This window comes from Cetorhinus maximus, chromosome 17 (genome assembly GCF_964194155.1).
Source record: "Cetorhinus maximus chromosome 17, sCetMax3.hap1.1, whole genome shotgun sequence".
Taxonomy (NCBI): Eukaryota; Metazoa; Chordata; class Chondrichthyes; order Lamniformes; family Cetorhinidae; genus Cetorhinus; species Cetorhinus maximus.
This window is the reverse complement of record NC_135895.1, coordinates 16,595,775-16,617,854: the sequence shown is the minus strand read 5'-3', so window position 1 is coordinate 16,617,854 and position 22,080 is coordinate 16,595,775.

Below are 22,080 nucleotides of genomic sequence, written 5' to 3'. Positions count from 1 at the left end.
GTAGTTTTGGTGTGAGAACATTTCAATCTGTAATGCTGTTTTTTTGCGGTAGGTGCCAGTTATGTCACTGGAACCTGGATCAGAACAGTCCAACTTAACGTGCAGCACTGAGTTCTATTCCCACTTGCTTTGTTCTGTACTCGAAGCAGAGTTCTTCCCACGTATACTTAACCAACAATTGGACTGCTTTAGTGGTGCCTTACAAAATGAGACAAGTTAATAGCTGCTCCAAGACAGCTCAAGGAAGAGAATAAAAGGGAATGTGAAGCTCCACCCCCCCATACACACTAGCCTTTGTCTCAGATGGCGCTGATCAAAGATTTTCTTCCTCCAACGCCTCCATACATCCTTTGCTGCAAACAGAAGGATGGAAAGCAGAACTTGACATTTACACTTAACTAAAACACTCTGGAACTTTTTGTTAAGCTTAAAGTTGCTTTCATAACATACCAAACAATCTGGATGGCAAAATACTGATATATGAACAAAATAGAAAGCAATTAAAAACTTGCATTTTTATAGCGCCCTCTGCAACCTCTGACTGTAAAGCGCTTCAGGTCATCCTGTGAAGTACTTTTAAAGTGTAGTTACTGTTGTAATGTAGGAAATACAGCAGCACAGCAAACTCCCACAAACAGCTATGTGCTAGTGACCAGTTGGGTGAGGGATAAATATTGCCCAGGACCAGGGAAAGCTCCACCTCTCTTCCCCAAAATAGTGGGTGGCATCTTTTACATCCACATTCCATTCATTTGATGCCATTCATATTTGCAAAAGCAAGTTTTGGATGTAAACTAAATAAATACAAGCATTTTGGCGTCAATTAATGTAAGAAAGCATATGGTGTTAACTATGCTATCCTCATGTTTCATGATAAAGTGTGCTATGATCTTTTCTTGTATCACTGAAGGGTTTCTGAGAAACCTCCTGAGGGTCTATTTGAACTTCAGTTGACTGTCTGTCTCTATGTGTTGCAGAGTCAGATTTCCCAGCCTGTCTGCAGCTCTAGTGATCTGCATACTGTCCAGTACTTCTCAGGTTAGTTATTTTTTATTCACTCGTGGGGTATGGGTACGCTGACTAAGCCAGCATTTATTGCACATCCCTAATTGCCCTTGAGAAGGTGGTGTTGAGCCAACTTCTTGAACCACTGCAGTCCATGTGGTGTAGGTACACCCACAGTGCTGTTGGGAAGGTAGATTTCCAGGATTTTGACCCAGCGATGATGAAGGAATGGAGATACAGTTCCAAGTCAGGATGGTGTGTGACTTGGAGGGGAACTTGCAGGTGGTGGTGCTGTTTCCCTTTTCCCTTCTAATTGGTAGAGGTGGAGGGTTTGGAAGGTGCTGTTGAAGAAACCTTGGTGAGTTGCTGTAGTGCATCTTGAAGATGGCAGACACTGATGCTACTGTGCACCGGTGATGGATGGAGTGTATACTTAAAATGGTGGATTCGTTGCCAATCAAGTTTTTAAAAAATTGTTCACAGGATGTGGGTGTCGCTGGCTAGGCCAGCATTTATTGCCCATCCCTAATTGCCCTTGATAAGGTGATTGTGAGTTGGCTTTTTGAACCACTGTAGCCAATGTGTTGTATGAACACCCACAGTGCTGTTAGGAAGGGAGCTGCTTTGTCGTGGATGGTGTTGAGCTTCTTGAGTGTTGTTGGAGCTGCACTCATTCAGGCAAGTGGAGAGCATTCCATCACACTCCTGACTTGTGCCTTGTGGATGGTAGACAGACTTTGAGGCATTAGGAGATGAGTTACCGCAGAATTCCCAGCCTCTGACCTACTTATGTAGCCACAGTATTTATATAACTGATCCAGTTAAGTTTCTAGTTGATGGAAGCTGATGGTGGGGGGATTCAGTGATGTTAATCCACTTGAATGTCAAGGGGAGAGGATTAGAATCTCTCATGTTGGGATATGGCCATTACCTGACAGTCGTGCGGTGCCAATATTACTTACAAGAGGTAGACCCTGGAAATGATGGTAACTTCAGAGCTACCCGCTTGTTTCGGTGTTTCCGCATACAGGCTGCTGCTGAAAGTTGGGCGTTCAAGTCACACTCCTGAACTGAGATGAATCTGGTTGGAAGTGTGCAGTGGTAAAAAATTGTCAGAAATGCTGTTCTTCAATGAGATGTTAATTCGAGTTCCAGTCCACCTGAGCAAGCGGATGTTAAACATTCCAGGAGACTATTTGAAGAAAAGCAATAAGTCCCCCCAGTATCCTGGCCAACAAAGTGATTAGTTGCTTGTGAAGTGCTTTGGGAGGCCCTGACAGTTACGCTAAGGTACTTACAAATCCAAGTTTCTTTTCTTTTATTTGACTCAGGACCTTAGGCACTGATTTCCATGTGCAGAGACCATTGCAGCGTTATGAATTCCTACCCAACGTCTGATGTTGTGTCTACGCTGTTAAAGTCAACCTTTAACCTATATTGGATCCCAACGTTTTAAGGTCATGAGCCAGAGCTTTTCTGAGAGAGACTCCAATTGTGCTTATAGCCTGCATGCCTGAAGTTGATCCTGCAATAAGCCAACTGATTGGTAGAACCAACTGTCCTAGCCACATCTAGCATGCATCTCTAAGTGTAATGAGGCAAATATTTTGCTCGCTGGCTCATACTCATGAAAACTTCATTTTCTTGATAACAGAAGCATTCAGCAGAGCCTGTGGCAAAGCTGTACATTCCCATGGCAACAACTAGACTTTCTTCACCCATCACTTTACCCATTCCTCACCTGTGGCCAGAGCCTTAGTTTTTGTTGCCAAATGAAACTTACTCATACCCTCAGTAGTTTGTATGATGGGGTTGGTGTTTGCTTCGACTGACTGGAGTGGTGTAAAGTGCTGAGACGTTGTGTAGGCCAGGCCCGGCTTTCTCCTCTTGGGCTTTGAGACTTACGAAACATATTGAAAGTGGCATTGGATGTTGTTGTGCAGGCTGATGTTGCAATAGTCATCCATGCTTCAAAGCAGGACACAGACACTGCTTCCAGACTGATGAAAACGAACATCGTTGCCATAGTGAACCTGGACAATTACTGCTATCATTGTACAAACCACCATTGTTGCCTCCACAGGCTCTATACTCTTTTCTCAGGTTATGACAGCCTGCTTGAGTTTTTTTTCTCCGTTATGTGCTACCATCAACCGTACCTTAATGTTGTCTGTTGAAGGCCCTCTGCCAAGAAGAGTATACATTGCTGCAGATGTAATTTTGCAGAGAACAGGAAAGGTATAGCAGTGTATATAATGCCAGGGCTGGTAGGATCGACATGAGATACCATGTTAGCTGAAAAGCTAAAAAAACAGTGTAAGTGATTGTGTGCAGTCAGTTCTATTTGTGCAAAAAGACAGTTAGTGGAGAATATTTCTTGGTGAGCAGGTTTGTCTTTTCTTCTATACTTCGAATTCAACAATGTACTGGCAAAACTAAAGATAATGGTACTCTTGTGTGAATCTATTCAGGCAACCTCCTTGGATAGGCACTTTTAATCTGAACTCATGTGCATACACAGCAATGTTAAAATTTTCATCATCATCTTAGCCATAGTGCCAAAGGGCCATAGTCATCTCTCTCTCTCCATTAGAGAGACAATTTTGCCGATTTGTAGCTTTAGGGACGCTGCTCCGCAAGCTCGGGGAAGGTCAAGGAGGCAGGGCTTCCATGAAGTACCACAGTCGGTGCAGGGACGGAACCAGCAGCGTTGGCGTCATCCTGCATCACACTCTAGCCCACTGAGCTAACCAACCCCCAACTGTTAAAGTTTTACAAGTTTACTAAAGGAGTAAACCTGAAATAATGGTGCTGAATCACTCTTCATCCCGCTCCCCATCTTAACAGGCAAGCAAAAGCTATAAATTAGCTGCTCATTTTAACCTACATTACATCAGAGACTACTCCTTAAAGTTACTGCATTGGCTGCAAAGTACTTCAAAAGGCAGTATATAAATGCAAGTTCATTCTGTTCTTTCTTAACATAACCACGCTTTAAAAATGAATTTCTGGAAGTGCATTAAAAAGAGGAAATATGAATTCTCACATAATAGATAATCAGTGTACCAAGAGCACATTAAACAACATGGTGCCATGATAGTTTCGTGTTGGAATCCATGCTTACAGGAACTTTGCACAAGTGACCAGTTTTATGTTTTGAGGTTCAGCTATCACTCCTTGAGCCCAGATTCAGCAAAGCCTGTGCTACACACTCTTATTGAGCAGCTCATAAACTCAAGGAAAGCTACTATTAAATAATTCCCAGTTGTAAACGTGCTCTGTCAAAGCTGCCTCACAAAATGTTGAAGAATAATTAAAAAGTAGTGAGCGTCATCAAGGACAGACAAGTGGGATATCCTTTTATATATGTTCCGACTGCCACACAATAATCCTCAGTCAAGGAGCTTCTTCATAAAGCGAAGGAGATAAACATCTCAACTAATCAGGAGTGAAATGGACAATTTCCTCTGATACGTGAGAGTAAAAACTTAGATGGTGTCATGACTTGGTTGAAGATTAGATATGATTGCTTATAGTGCAGTCTTGAAGTTTAGTTGTGTTCTCTGTGGAAGAGAATTTCAAAGATGAACAACCCTCTGAGAGAAAAAAAATTCTTCCTCATCTCTGTCTTAAATGGGAGACATCTTATTTTTAAACTGTGCACCTTAATTCTAGATTCCCCCTCAGGGGGAAAGATCCTCTCAGCATCGATCCTGTCAAACCGCTTCAGAATCTTATATATTTCAATAAGATCTTCTCTCATTCTTCTAAACTCCTGTGAGCATAAGCCCAACCTGCTCAGCCTTTCATCATAAGACTTTCTTTCCTTCATCCCAGGAAACAGCCTAGAGAACCTTCTCTGAACTGCTTCCAATTCAAGTATATCCCTCCTTAAGTAAGGAGAGCAACAATGTACACAATAGTCCAGGTGTGGTCTCATTAATGTCCTGTACATTTGTAGCAGGACTCCCCTACTTTAATACTCCATCCCTCTTGCAATAAAGGCCAACATTCCATTTGCTTTCCTAATTACTTGCTATCCCTGCAGGCTAATTTTTTTTGTGATTCATGTACAAGGACACCAGGTCCCTCTGTACTGCAGCATTCTGATGTCTCTCATAATTTAACTAATATTCTGCTTTCCTATTCTTTCTGCAAAAGTAGACAACCTCACATTTTCCCACATTATACTCTGTCCGCCACATTTTTGCCCACTCACTTAACCTCTCTATATCCCTTTGCCAACTCATTGTATCCTCCTCACAACTTGCTTTCCTCTTTGTATCAGCACATTTGGCTACAATATAGTTGGTACCTTCATCCAAGTCATTAATATAGATCGTAAATAATTGAGGCCCCAGCACTGCTCCCTGTGGCAATTTACTCCTTACAACTTGCCAACCTGAAGATGATCCATTTATCCTGACTCTCTGTTTCCTGTTAGTTAGTCAGTCCTCTATCCTTGCTAATATATCATCCCAATACCATGAGCTTTTATCTTGTGGAGTAAACTTTTATGTGGCACCTCAACGAATGCCTATTGGAAATTCAAATACATTACACCTGCTGTTTCCCCTTTATCCATTCCCAATAAACTCTAATAAATTTCACAGAATCACAGAATCTTTACAGTGCAGAAGGAGGTCATTCAGCCCATCGAGTCTGCACTGGACCTCTGAAAGAGCATTCTATCTAGTCTTACTCCCTTGCCTTATCCTCATAACCTTGCACATTCTTTCTTTTCAGACAGTAATCCAATTCCCTCTTGAATACCTCGATCACACCTGCCTCCACCACCCTCTCAGAAAGCTAATTCCAGACTCCAACTACCCTCTGAGTGAAAAAAAATTTCCTCATATCACTATTACTCCTTTTGCTAACTGTTTTGAATCTGTGCCCTCTAGTTCGTGATGCTCTCTTGAGTGGGAACAGTTTCTCACTATTTACCCTGTCCATACCCCTCAGGATTTTGAATACCTCCATCAAATCCGCTCTCGGCCTTCTTTTCTCCAAGGAAAACAGACTCAACCTCTCCAATCTATCTTCATAGCTATAGTTCTTTATCCCTGGAATCATTCTTGTGAATCTCCTCTGTTCTCTTTCCAATGCCTTCACATCCTTCCTCAAGTATTGTGCCCAGAACTGGGCGCAGTACTCCAGATGAGGTCTAACTAGTGTCTTATACAAGATCAACATGACTTCCTTACTTTTGTACTCAATGCCCCTATTAATAAAGACTAAGATATTATAAGCTTTATTAACTGCTCTCTCAACATGCCCTGCCATCTTCAATGATACATACATATACACCGAGGTCTCTATGTTCTTGCACCTCCTTTAGAGTTTCCTCCCTTTATTTTATACTGTCTCTCCATATTCTTCCTGCCAAAATAAATCACCTCACACTTCTCTGCATTGAACTTCATCTGCCGTTTGCCTGCCCAATCCATCAACATGCCTATGTCCTTTTGAAGTTCACGACTATCCATCACAGTTGACAACATTTCCAAGCTTCATTTCATCTGCAAATTTTGAAATCATGCCTTGAACACATAGCCTAGGTCATTAATATATATCAGGAAAAGAAAGGGTCCCAACACTGACCCCTGAGGAACTCCACTACAAACCTTCCTCCAATCTGAATAACAACCATTTATCACAACTCAGTTTCCAGTCACTCAGCCAATTTCTTATCCAAGCGCCTGCTTTCCTTTTTATTCCATGACCTAGAATTTTGCTTACTAGCCGGCTGTGTGGTACTTTATCAAATACCTTTTGAAAATTCATATACACCACATCAACAGCATTGCTCTTATCAACCTTCTCTGTTACCTAATCAAAAAAACTCCAGCAAGTTAGTTAACCATGATTTTCCCTTAATAAATCCATGCTGCCTTACCTTAATTATCCTGCACTTGTTTAAATGACTATTGATTTTGTCCCGAACTATAGTTTCCAGAAGTTTCCTTACTACTGAAGTCAAACTGACTGTCTGTAGTTGCTGGCTTGGCCCTTGTACTGCTTTTTGAACAAGGATGTAACATTTACAGTTCTCCAGTCCTTTGACACCATCCCTGTGTCTAATGAAGATTGGAAGATTATCACTAGTGCCTCTGAAATTTCCACTCTCACTTCCCTCAGTATCCTTGGAGGCATCTCATCAGGTCAGGGTACTTTATCTATTTTAAGCAACGATAGCCTTTCTAACGTCTCCTCCTTCTCAATTGTAAGGTCTCCTGGTGTACCAGTTACCTTCTTTCTCACATCGGCCTGGATAGCATCTTCTTCTTTTGTAAAGACAGATGCAAAGTACTTGTTTAATACCTCCGCTACTTCTCCTGCCTCCAAGTACAAGTCCCACTTTTTATCCCTAATGGCCCTAGTCTTTCTTTTACCACCCGTTTGTTATTTACATGCTTATCGAAGACCTTGGGATTCCCTTTTATGTTCGCTGCCAGCCTCTTTTCATGCTCGATCCTTGTTTTTCTTCTTAGTTTTTTCACTTCCCCTCTAGTCCTTTGCCAAACACAATTTCCCTTTTACAAAACCACGTTGACTTGTTTGATTGTATTATGATTTTCTAAATGTCCTACTACTACATCCTTACTAATGGATTCCAGCATTTTCCCAATGACAGAATCACACATAATCACAAAATCACAGTGCAGAAGAGGCCCTTCGGCCCATCGAGTCTGCACCAACACGTGAGAAACACCTGACCTACCTACCTAATCCCCTTTACCAGCACTTGGCCCATAGCCTTGAATGTTATGACGTGCCAAGTGACTCATCCAGGTACTTTTTAAAGGATGTGAGGCAACCCGCCTCCACCACCCTCCCAGGCAGTGCATTCCAGACCATCACCACCTTCTGGGTAAAAAAGTTTTTCCTCACATCCCCCCCTAAACCTCCTGCCCCTCACCTTGAACTTATGCCCCCTTGTGACTGACCCTTCAACTAAGGGGAACAGCTGCTCCCTATCCACCCTGTCCATGCCCCTCATACAGATGTTGGACTAACTGACCTATAGTCTCCTGTTTTCTGTTTCCCTCCTTTCTTGAATAAAGGTGTTACATTTGCAATTTTCCAATCTGCTGGAACCTTTCCAGAATCTAGGGAATTTTGGAAAATCATACCCAGTACATCGACTACTTCTGCAGTCACTTCTTTAAAAACTCTAGGTTACAGGCCATCAGGACCAGGGGACTTGTCAGCCTTTACCTTTAGTTTTCCAAGTACTTTTTCTCTAGTGATTGGGATTGTTTTAAGTTTCTCTCTCCTTTCTGCCCTCTACTTTTCTACTAATCTTCGGATGCTTTTTGTGTCTTTTTACTGTGAAGGCAGATATAAAATGCTTGTTCAAAGTCCCTGCCATTTCCTTGTCTCCCAGTATTAAATCCCTAGTCTTGCCAGGGGAGATGGTGACGTAGTGGTAATGTTACTGGCCTAGTAATCTTGCAGTCCTGGCTAATTCTCTAAACCAGTGAGTTCAAATCCCACTATGGCAGCTGGTGGATTTACATTCAATTAATTTTTAAAAAATCTGGAATTAAAAGCTAGTTGTTCTTGATTGCCATGAGAATCCATCTGGTTCACTAATGTCCTTTAGGGAAGGAAACCTGCTGTCCTTACCTGGTCTGGCAGACCCACAGCAATGTGTTGACTCTTACTTACCCTCTGAAATGGCTTAACAAGCCATTCAGTTCCTAGGGTATGGCCAGAAATGTTGGCATTACCAGTGATATCCACATCCCATCAAAGAATACATTTTTAAAAAATTCTCTGAGGGGCCAAGGCTTACAATAGCTATTCTTTTCTTTTTTAAATACTTGTAGAATATTTTACTGTACTTATATTTCTAGTTTTCTCTCACACTCCAATTTCTCCTTTTTTTGGTCATCCATTGCTGGTTTCTAAAATTTTCCCAATCTTCTGGCTTACCACTAATCTTTGTAACATTATACATCTTTTCTTTAAATTTGATATTATTCTTAATTACCTTCAAGTAGAGTCTTTATTTCTCAATGGAATATATTTTTTGTTGAGAATTATGAAATATTTCCTTATATATCTGCCACTGCTTCTCTACTGTCTTATCTTCTGACCTATTTTCCCATTCCACTTTAGCCAACTCTGGCTTGATACTCTTGTAATACTTAAGTTTAAGATTATTTTTTGACCCAAATTTTTCACCCTCAATGTGAATATGAAATTCTGCCATGTTATGATCACTCTTACCTAGAGGATCCTTTACTATGAGGTCATTAACTAATCCTACCTCATTACACATTACCAGGTCTAAAAAGGCTTGTTTCTGGTTGGTTCCAGAACATATTGTTCTAATAAACTGTCCCAAATACACTGTATAAAGTCACCCTCCAGGCTGCTTTTGTCAATTTAATTCACCTGATCAATATGAAGATTAATATCTTCCATGATTATTACAATACCTTTCTTATAAGCCCCATTATTTCTAAATTTATACACTGTGCTATAGTATAGCTATTGCCTGGGGATCTATAAACTATCCCACTAGCGATTTCTCCCTTTTCTATTTCTTATCTCCATATAAACTGATTCTACACCTTGATCCTCTGACCCAAGCTCATTTCTCACCACTGTACTGATCTCATCCTTTATTAACAGAGCTACCCCACCATCTTTTCCCTTCTTCCTGTCCTTCCAAAATGCCAAATACCCTTGAATATTCAGGTCTCAGCCATGGCCATTTTGCAATCATGTCTCCATAATGGCGATCATTTCATACTCACTTATTTCTATTTGTGCTATCAATTCATCCATCTTGTTACAAATGCTGTGTGCATTTAGATAAAGAGCCTTTACTTCTGTCTTTTTACCATTTTTCCTATTCTGAATTTTCTGTTGCACTCTTATGTTTATATGCTCTGTCCCTTCCTGCCATACTCTGACTGTCAATGCCTGTATTGCTACCCTGCATTATTGCCTTGTCCTTCCTCTTCAACTTTCCAAATCTCCCCTTACATGAACCCTCACCCCCAGTATTTAGCTTAAAGCCCTCTCTCCAACCCTAGTTATATGATTTGCAGGACACTGGTCGTGCGGTACAGGTGAAGGATGTTGTTACGATCTCAGCTGATGTTACTACTGGCAAGCCTGACCCTAGGGTGGAACATGGCTTGGTAGATCCTAATTGTTTATTTAGATCCATGGAGAGTAGCTGCTGAACAGAGTTACAGGAGTCAGCTGAAGAACTTTTAACAGAAGAATAAAACATTTATTTAACAAGAAAAGATTAACTATATTACAATACTCCTACTCACAACTATACCTTTACAGATATACACAGATTTGTAAGGATAACACAATTTACAAAAGCTATCTTATACACTAATGCCCACAGTAAGTGCCCAGTCCATGTACCAATTGGTGCCCTGTGGCCAGACACACCACAATCTGAAACCAAGTGACAGATGCCACCCCAACCAGATGCTATGGATCTCTCCTCAACTCCCCACAGACGCTTGTCACACCATGAGCCAATTGGTCTCACTGAACTCTGTCTTTCACATGAGGGTTTCCAATCTCTACTCTTCAAGAACTCGCTTTGGAATTGTCTGCCAAACAGATGCTTTCTCTCAGGTGTCTCCTGCAAGGGTCCACCTCCAGGGTTTCGAGCTGTCCTTCCAGTGTACCTCTCCCCTCGATTGTCACATGCATTCAAACTTCCTTCCACACACTGTCTCTCAAATGCTTAGCCATGCCAACAGCACACCACGGCTTCACATGCCCATAGTAAAGAATTATAGATCTTCAGCTGTCTCCTTGGACCTTCTGGCCTCTCGCTTTAAATCTGCTTCCTGCAGCTTTTCTTCCTTTAAGTTTGAAGCTTGGAGCCTTCCTCTGCTCCTCACTCTTAACTTCACTTAGCAGGACCTTTTCCTGTGTGGGTCTCCCTCTCTGGACCTCTGCTCCACATTTGTGTTTGCTTCAACTTCTCTTCAGGAGTCATAAAACTCATTAGAAATGCAGGTATACAAGCAAAGCTTTAGACCTGATGTCTCCACTCAAAAATGAAACTAGATCCTAGGTTTCACCTTTTAACCCAGAAGAAGAAAAAAATATAAATTAAACTTAAAGATACACCTTATTCTTAACACACCCAAATACACATATAACTTACTTAAACTATTTCTATTTCCTAACACTGTCCCAACCGTCCAGCTCCCTCTTTCCCCAGCAATGATGCTGGTACCCTATGAATCGAGACCCATTTCTCCCACATCAACCTTTGAGTCACACATTGAGCTCTCTGATCTCATTTCCCCTATGCCAATTTGCTTGTGGCTCAGGTAGTAATGTAGAGATTATTACCTTTATGGTTCTGCCTTTCAATTTAGCCCCTAGCTGCTCATACTCCCTCTCAGCAGAACCTGTTTCATAGTGCTGCTTATGTTGTTGATACATATGTGGGCCATGGCAACTGAATCCTTCCCCACCCACCCCAACTTACTCCCCAGCCCTGAGGAGATGTCCTTAACCCTGTCACCAGGCAGGCAACACAGTCGATGGAACTCAAGCTCATGGCAACAGAAAACATTATCTATCCCCCTAACTATACCGTCCCTGACTACAATTACATTCCTTTTTATTCCCCGCCACCCACTTGAATGGCTCCCGCACCATGAGTGTTGCTGACAATCCCTGCAGTCCCTGCTCTCTTCCATACAAGCTGCGAGAGCATCAAACCTGTTAGTTAGTTGCAAGGGCTGAGCCTCCTCCATTGCTACCTTCTGGATCCCCATACCTGCCTCACCCGCAGTCACACCCCCCTGTCCGTGACCATGGACAAAATCAGAAGTACATAGCCTAAGAGGTGTGACTGCCTCCTGGAACAAAGTGTCCAGGTAATCTTCCCCCATCCTGATTTTTCACAGCGTCGGAAGCTCGGACTCCAACTCATTAACTCGGAGCCCGAGTTCCTCGAGTTGCAGACGCTTACTGCTGATCTGGTTTCAGTGGACTACACTGGTGTCCACCAGCTCCCACATGCTGCAGCTGCAACACGTCACTTTCCCTACCATCTTTGACTTGTTTCATTTAGCTAATTAGTTTTCAAGTTTAGAAATATTACTCAGTGATTTTCTTCAGCCATGTGATGGAGTTTAATTAGTTATGCTATAAATTTAATACATTACATATATCTGCCCAGTATCAATTTAAACTACTGTCCCAGTTACAATTAACACACTGCTAAGCAACAAATCAACAAAAAAAAATGTTGCTGAATCACCTGATAACCTTTTTAACGTGTGACCTGTCCACTGCTATCCTCATCCAAGGATAACTTCGAAAGATATATTTCTTTGCTGTGGTTATCTTTGCTGTAGTACCACACATTTATCATATATTAAAACTCTTTCATCTTGCAGTTGTCCATTTCTCTCATGCTTTTTGTGTCAACACTTTCCATTATAAAGATGGACACAGGAATTTATGGTTTATAATCTTTCCCATGATAAATACCTATGTTGACATTTATAGTGGAAAACTGACCAGTTTAAATGTCTTATGCTGTAATGATACCCTCTCACCAGTGATGGCACTGTAGTGCCTCAGTATTGCAGCTCCCACTTCTTGGTTCTGTATCGAGAAAGGATTTGCATTTAAATAGCGCCTTTCACAACCAACGTGTTTTCCAGACAGTGGAGTGCCTTATAGTGTAGTCACGGTTGTAATATAGGGAAATGCAGCAATTTGGGCACAGCAAGGTCCCATTAACAGCAATGAGATAATGAACAGATAATCTCAGTTGGTTGGGAGATAAATAATGGGCAGGACACTGGAAAAAGGGCTCCCCTGCTCTTGTGTGAAAGGACCAGGAATCTTTTACATCCATCCGATTGGGCCTTGGGTTACCACCTCTGGGATCCATGCCTTTAGCTGCCTAGGCTCTTAACATTGGGATTCCTGCCCTATACCTTTCCACAGGTTTATTGGGAAAAAACTGGGGTGAAATGTTACATTTTCTCTTAAAGTCAGCCCCAGATGGATGAAAGGAGCTTGCAGTCTGATTCCATAGAAAATCTCACATTGTTAATTTAAATGCGTTTTTATATTTAAATGAACCTCTTGCACTTTATGTATGAGGGCACTTCAGGCCTGCCTAGAAGGCTGGCTGGGACACTGTGCACGACACAAAAGTGGCAGAGATCTAACGAGGTGGATCCCTGTCCAATTTTCCCCACCCTGGTTGTCTGCTCTACTCTGGCACCATCAGCCATGACGACTGGATAATTGGCTCGAATGTTTCTCCTTATGTGTGTCCATTATATTGAACATTACGGGTGTATTTTTCTCATGCCGACTCCAGCCCCACCACCGTAAATCCAGCGGAAACCCGTTTGCCCGTGTGAACGAGGTTCCACTCCCCCCACCAACCCACCCACCCCACCCGACCATTCACCAAAACGAAGGAGGGGGAGCAAGAGACAATTCCCCCCCGCCACTACAAGTAAACTATACTTTATTTCTACCAACTGTGATTCATTCAGCACGGGCGGCGTATTGAATTTTCATCAGTAATCCTTTATCCACAGTGAAATCAATTGAATAACTTCATTAATTTAATGTAACAAAAAAGGTTCAAGCTGCAACTGGAAGACAGACCAAACTTCCTTCGGTGCGAGTTATTGGAATTATTCAACAGCAGAGAAACTGGCAAATGTATTAAGGTAATTTTACTGTGAGTCAAAAAGCACGGCTGCATAACTCTAACGCATGCAAAATCACTGCTACCTAATCCTGTGATCTGAAGGTTATAGTAATTTGGCCTAATTAAGCTGCTGGTATAAACATTATTACATTTACTCAGTAAAGGCTAATGCAAGTTGAAAACTAATACTTAACACACGTAGGGCACAGTTCTCGTATTTAACAGTGCATTGATATGGGTGTCAATGATTTGTGATTTATGATGCCTCGAGGTACTGTTTACGTTAGTCAGGTTGACACTGCAGAATAAATATTAATGAAATTGTTAGTATTGATTTCCTCTGCGCTTTTGCATTGGCATGCTCGAGTTCTAGAGGGTTGCCAGAGAGGAAATGGCCTCGTATAGCACAGCATCAATCCTGAGACATTTTGTGAATAACGTAGAAAAGGATGGGGGGGCGGGGGGGCACAAGAAAACTGGAAAAAAAAATAGTTTTGGATATCTGCCCCTTGAGGTTACCATTTTGTACAAGATTCGGTCAACACAAAATATTCAGCTCCACTGTTGAGTGTCTGGGTGCAAATTGCAAAACAATGGAGCAGGCTCGATATATGGAAGGGCCGAGTGGCCTATTCCTGCTCCTAATTCGTGTGTTCGTAAAATAAACGTGTCCAGTTATTATCTTTGTTTAGCAAAAATATACATTAAATAAACCGTGCGCCCAAACACAAACACTGATGTTTCCAGCAAGACGCCACCTTAAATGAAATATATTTGAGCTTTCCGTATATGGCTGCTGCACCAGTTCTGTCTTACCCTTTACTATGAGACACTTTACAAACAAATGCTTTCTGGCAAATGGAATGGCAGAATAAGGGCATTTATTTGCATCTTAGCAAAATATGTTTGTACAGCAAATTGCAGTGCAAATGTATTTCGCCCATAGCAGTAGAGATGAAATGCAGTGAATTATGTGGTCGTCTTTCAATCAAATAGTCTGATGCTGTGAACTGCAAGAGCAAATTTGGAGTGGTTATGAAGGTCAGTAAAACTACAAGGGTGAAGGGCTGTGTTAATCTGATGGTCAGGCGATTAAAATGCCTACTACATTTTTCAGAATATATTTGTGCTGTTAATCTTACTGCCAGGTTGATTAGGTTTATATACTTACATAAATTTAGCTCCTCCAATCCCGTGTGGGACAATGGCCAGCAAGACTCAGCCACTGGCTGCAGACTATCACAATCTCTTTCACTCCAGCCCAGGTGGTGTATCGCTCTTGAAGACGCCACCTTAAATGAACTTAAATGTACTTCGCTAGGTCCCCTTTGCCCGGCTCCGTTGTCTTTTTCCACCTGGTGGTGCCCATTTTACTGCCGCTCTGGTACGTCCGGGAGGCAAAATTCATTTCCTGCCAGCCCCAGTTGTCTCTCCATCACAATGTGCTGCAGGTGTCTCTGACCAGTCCAGATCAGGGTGATTAGCTGTCAACTTATTCTGATTGAACGTGTCCAACAAGGATGTCGCAGACTCGATCTGCAAGCCCTGGTACATCTGTCTGGCAGTGAGCACAGGGAATTGTCTTCACATTGTCTCTATCAGCAGATGGACAGACACTGATCCGTAGCATCTGGAAGAAGTATACCAGCAGCCAACATATAGCATAGGCTGGTACATCCAATGACAGCAGTGAGGTCAGCTGTGGCCTGAAACTTGGCTGCACTTCAGTGCAGTTATGCTACAATGCTGACCTTTGTGTGTCTTCATAACAACCACCCCCAGAGGGACACTTCACTTGTAAGTTTCCTGTTGCACCAACTTTAGTTCAGCTGTTACCAAACAGACGTTTGGGTGCTGGGGTTCTCTGTTACGGTGCTGTGGTTTAGTGAGTGTTACTCTCCCTTTTGAGTTACAATGTTTTGTGCATTCAAACCCCATTTTAGAGACTAGACATAATTTGGGCTGACCATTCTGTGCAGCACTGATGATGGAGCGCTGCACTGTCAGAATTGCTGTCTTTGGGTGAGACATTAAACCAATGTCTTGTCTGCCCTATCAAGTGAAGCTGAAAGATATCACGGCACTATTTGAAGAAGACCAGGGAAGTTCTCCTGGCCAATATTTATCAATCAACCAACATGCAAAACAGATAGAAACATAAAATACTGCGGATGCTGGAAATCTGAAACAAAAACTGAAGGTGCTGGAAATACCCAGCAGGTCTGGCAGCATCTGTGGAGAGAGAAACAGAGTTAAGGTTGTAGGTAGTTTACCTTTCACAGAACTGGAAATAGGTGGAGATGGGACAGGCTTTAAGCAAATCCAGAGACAGGAAAAGGGGGGAGAGGAAGAAGGAACAAAAGGAAAGCTCTGCGATTGGGTGTAAGGCAGGAGGGATTAAATGGCAAAGGTCGGAGGGGGGAGTGGTGCAAGTCAGGAAACGATGGTAATGGGACAAGTTAAAAAAAAAAGATGAGTTTAGAGGAGGTGTAAATGGCAACAGCAGAATCCGCACCAGCAGCTGCTGTCCAAAAAAGTGGGAACGGTGAACTCAATGTTGAACCAGGAAGGCTCTAAAGTGCCTAATTAATAGATGAGTTGCTGTTCCTTCAGCTTCATTTCAACAGTGTAGGAGGCCAAGGACAGAGAGGTCAGGGTGGGAGTGGAGCGGAGAATTAAAATGACAGATAACTGAAAGCTCAGGGTCAGACTCGTGGACTGAAGGAAAGTGTTGCACAAAATGGTCACCCAATCTGCAATTGGTCTCCCAATGTAGAGGAGACCACATTTTGAGCAGCAAATACTGTCGACTAAATTGAAAGGTGTACAAGCAAACCCTTGTTTCACCTGGAAGGAGTGTTTGGGGCATTGGACATTGAGGACGGAGGATGTAAAAGGGCAGATGTTGCATTTCCTTCACTCCTCCTTTCCCTGCTTCAGTACTCGTTTGAAAGCTGCCACATCTCTTAACTTCGTCAAGCCTGATGACAGATCATCGATCTGAAATGCCAACATTGTTTCTCTCTCCACCAATGCTGCCTAAATTGCTGAGTATTTTCAGGATTTTCTATTTCTGTTATGTAACAGAGGTGATTTTTGTCATCTGTTTGTGGGATCTTGCTGTGCATAAATCAGCTGTTGCGTTTCCCACATTATAACGGTAATCACACTTGAAAAGCACTCCATTGGAAGTAAAGTGCTTTGGGATGCCCTGAGTTCATGAAAGGCGATTTATAAATGCAAATCTTTCAAACCTTTTTTAACCTGGCTCCATATCTGTAACTTGGCTCTCTATTCCCTCTGACTTTTGCCTGTTAGATTCATTCCCTCAGACCTCACTTTGACAGATAATTAATGCATATAGAGGTTGGGTCCATGGTTCCAAAGGGCAGCTGACCTATGGCACCACTGAAAGGTGTGAACATCTGGCTATCCTATCACTTGGTTGATAGTTGAGATGGCTTTTGGGGAAAGATTAAGCAGATTGGGCCTATAGTCATTGGAGTGTAGAAGAATGAGAGGCGATCTTATTGAATCATATAAGATTCTGAGGGAACGTGACAGGATAGACGATGAGAGGGTGTTTCCCTTTGCGGGAGAATCTAGAACTAGGGAGCACAGTTTCAGAATAAGGGGTCTCCCATTTAAGACAGAGGAATTTCTTCTCAGAGGACCATTAGCCCTTGGAATTATCTCTCTTCGAGAGCAGTGGGGGCTGGGTTATTGAATATATTAAAGGCTGAGTTAGACAGATTTTTGATCTACAAGGGAGCTAAGGGCTATGGGGGAAGGCAGGAAAGTGGAGTTAAGGCCAGTTTTGCTAAACTTTAGATTTTGTAGAGTTAAGTGAGTACAACAGCGCCACTACAACACTGGCATCCACCTGACAATGTGGAAAATTGGCTGGCTGTGTTCTGCCCATAAGAAGCACAACAAACCCAATCTGGCCAATTACTGCCCATCTCACTCATCATCACAGTGATGGAAGGGGTCATCGACAATGCTATCATGCAGCACTCACATGGCAATAACCTGCTCACTGACACTCAGTTTTAAGTTCCACTAGGGCTTTTCAGTTCCTGACCTCATTACAGCCTTGGTCCAAACATGGACAAAAGAGCTGAACTCCAGATAAGAGGTGTAAGTGACTGCCCTTAACACCAAGGCAGTACTTGACCGAGTATGGCATCAAGGAGCCCTAGAAAAACTGGAGTCAATGGGAATCGAGGAAAACTCTCCGCTAGTTGTAGTCATACCTAGCACAAAGGAAGATGGTTGTGGTCATTGGAGGTCGTTCATCTCAGTTCCAGAACATCACTGCAGGAGTTCCTCAGAGTCATGTCCTAGGCACAACCATTTTCAGCTGGTTCATCAATGACCTTCCTTCCATCATTTGGTCAGAAGTGGGCATTTTCATAATGATTGCAAAATGTTCAGTACCATTCACAACTCCTCAGATACTGAAGCAGTCCATGTCCATATGCAGCAAGACCTGGACAACATTCAGGCTTGGGCTGATAAGTGGCAAGTAACATTCGTGCCATACAAGTGCCAGGCAATGGCCATCTCCAACAAGAGACAATCTAACCATCTCCCCAAGACATTCAATGGCATTATCATCACTGAACCCCCCTCTTATCAACTTCCTGGGGGTTACCATTGACCAGAGACTGACCTGGACCAGCCATATAAATACTGTGGCTATAAGAGCAGGTCAGAAGCCGGGAATTCCGTAGTGAGTAACTCACCTTCTGACTCCCAAAGCCTGTCCACCATCTACAAGTCACAAATCAGGACCCTGATGGAATATTCTTCACTTGCTGGATGAGTGTGGTTCCAACAACACTCAAGAAGCTTGACTCCATCCAGGTCAAAGCAATTCACTTGACTGGCATCTTAAACATTCATTCCCCCCCACCGATGCTCATGGCAGCAGTGTGTACCATCTACAAGATGCACTGCAGCAACTTGCCAAGCCTCCTTCAACAGCACCTTCCAAACCCATGACCTCTACCACCTAGGAGGATAAGGCAGCAGGCACATGGGAACACCATCATGTGCAAGTTCTGCTCCAAGCTATATCCATCCTGACTTGGAACTATATCGCCGTTCCTTCACTGTCACTGGGTCAAAATCCTGGAACTCGGTCCCTAACAGCCCTGCAAGTCTACTTACACCAGATGGACTGCAGCGGTTCAAGAAGGTGGCTCACTGCCACCTTCTCATGGACAATTAGGGATGAGCAACAAATTCTCGCCTTGCCAGTGAAGCTCGCATCCCAAGAAAGAATCAATAAAATGTGGTTGGATCTCCAAGTCATTTTTAACAAGGGGAGGATGCACACGGTCTCACTACAGAAGTGGAGCCAATGTACTCACTTAGCTCTGAAGAAATCTAAAGTTTAATGAACTGGCATTTTGCAAACCCGTGAGACTTATTTCACCAGAATGCGGTTCTGGTGCGCAGTGCATGATTGATGCAGGTAATACTTAGCACTGGGGTAATGAATTGAAGCTGGCATGATATCTGTTGGGTGACATCATCCTGCTTGTTCTGCCTCTTCTGGTGGGATACAAACACAAGAAGCACCTGCTCCCACTTTTGGCAACGTTCAGGAAAGCGCAGGAGTCAGTGGATTGGGATCCTTTCCCAACTTCTGGCTTCACCCTTGTTTGTCCCGATTGCTTTATTACTGGGCTAGAGATTTCAGGCCCTTTTATATCCTTTTCATTCTTGTCAATACAGTTCTTTTAACCCATATTGTCCTGTACAGCCACTTCCATCTTATCATAACTCCTTTGTGTTCCTCAATTCATTTCTTTACTAGGTAGATTTGCGTAATCGGCTGCATGTCAAATACCCTGGTGCTCTATGATGGGGGCGGATGGAGGGCGGTGTGTGGTCAGCCAGGTTTAAGTGCATCATTGCCATACAAATGTTTATTGTACAGTGACACAGTCCATGGCTGCATGAGAGAACCAACATTTATACTGGTAAGTGGCTCATTAGCTGCATGACGAGTGATAAAGCATCATTATTGCAACAGTGAAGATTGCAATTTTGTTTTGTTCCTGTTACTTAAATTGCAGTTGTGAAAAATGCATGTTCTTCAAAAAAAAGTATGCATCTTTGCGACTTTTGCTAGCAATTCTTTTATCTCTTCAAGAAATTAAAAAAAGACATTTTTGTCAGTTTTAAAAAAAAAGAAATCGAGATTGTGGTCCCTGAGATGCCTGCTGGTATGACTTTCTCTGCCACTATTCCTGTTGTAACTCTTGACTAGTCACAGTTTGATTCATACTTCTCACTTTCCTTCCAAGTCATGTAATTACTATCACAACTTCAATGCAGTGCACTGCCATGGAATTAAAAAGCGCTTCAGGTGTCTGATTAATGTGCTTGTTCCAAAATTAGCTCTCTGTCTGCCTCTGCTAATGATTGCCCTGTAGTGTGAACAGATTGCCTTCAGTTCATTATTGGGATCGATGGTGAAACCATTCCAGACAATTCTTTAATGAAGAATCATACAACGATGGTGTAGGCTTTCATGGTGTTGGGTTACTGCAGTACTGGAAATAAAAATATTTATTACATTGTGCTTTCTCAGTGATATTTTGCTTATGCCACAAATATGATTTTAAAACTTGTGAAGGTTCTTCAAAACTGCTGTGACTTTGTTAGTAGTGACTGGTTAGCTTTCGCCAGATCTGTTTCTTATTATTGAAAACATTCTTACTAAACAGCCGTACCAAATCCCCTACCTCCCACCAAATAAGCCTTTGGATCCCTAAAGGTAATGACTGCACCCTCATAATGGCAAAGTTGTGGATGATGCAGCAGACTCATGATGGGCCGAAGGGCCTGTTTCTGTGTTGTATAACTCTATGACTCTCAGGAACTTCGAGACCTGCACTGATATGTACTGTAGGACTCCCACTGAGCGGCCAAAACATCGGAATGGTTGTTTCAGGGGGCAGATTGCCTACATGACCATGTTCCGAGAGGCTCCCTGGCTCACGTTATAGCCCTGCTTTTCTCTCGTGGTGGGATGGCAGGGATGGGGGGGAGAAGTGATGATCATCAACCACCTACAGAGGGGATAGCCTCATCCCCGAGCAGCCAGTCTTTGCTTCCTCTCCGAGGCAGCCGATTGGTGCAGAATTAATGCATCGTAGCTGCTGCCAGGATAGTGAGAATTCACCAAAATGATGGCTTTGACACGGTCACACACCAACTGCAAATTTATGGAATGGAAGCTCTTGTGGTTTCCAATCTTCTCCTTGTTGTCATGGGCAGCCAGCCAATTGATCTGCATTTAGTCATTGACAAATTAGGAATCCTGCTATCCTGGTAAGGTCACATGTCTTCTCATCCTATTTGTCCCTCCTCAGTGAAAGGGCAATGAACTGCCTTCGTCTGGAGTAGATGGTGCCTGTGACATAGCCATAGAGTTATTATGGCACAGAAGGAGGCCATAAGCCCATCGAACCCATGTCAGTTCTCTGTAGAGAAATCCAACCAGTCCCATTCTCCCACTATATCCCCATGACCTTCCGGATGCTATGATAGACTCTATTGTGTGAAATTTTGCCAATGTCTGCCACTCCCACCTGGAAAGACATGTTGACATAAAAATTGAGAGCGACCTTTACAGTCACTGCCGGCTCAAGGCAATGCATAATGGAGGTACAAAGACTCACCCACTTGGATCTGGAATTCAAGGAAGATAACTCTTGTACAAAGGGATTACAAGTCTATTTTATTCACTAGGAGTTTTGCTAGCTGGTCAAGCATATCAGGATATTTGAGGAAAGCTGCGCAATCCATTAAAATTAGTGAATGTAAAATCATGGGCCTGTAATTTTCCAACCCATGCAGCTGGTGAGCGAACGTCCCACTAGTAACACATAGTCATAAAATTGGCCTGTTTGTTTTCACTAAGCTAATGTCAATAGAAGAAAATCAGTACCCCAAATTGAATTTAGCACACCCAGTCTTAACCATTAAGGCTACATGGAGAATATCTTAGTGTTGACAGTGAATTGCCGCCTATTGATCCTGCCTAATAAGCCAGGACATTGCTTGCATGTAGCTCTACTTTGTCTTCATAGTTTTATCCCTACTGTAATATTCTTCATAAATCAGGATATACTATTGGTTTCCACTAATTTCTTATCAACATGCAATGGACCTACCTTTTCCCCTACAGATGAAACAAGCAGAATATCTATGCTGTTAGTATAGATTTTCCCCTCTGTTTTAATGCAATGAAGATTAACTTTGCAGGTACGTCTCTGCATTTCTGTTCTGGACAGGCAGCCTAATTCCTAGGCCTTGGCACCTTATTCAACCCAGAGCTCCTGTTTTCAAACCCTACCGTG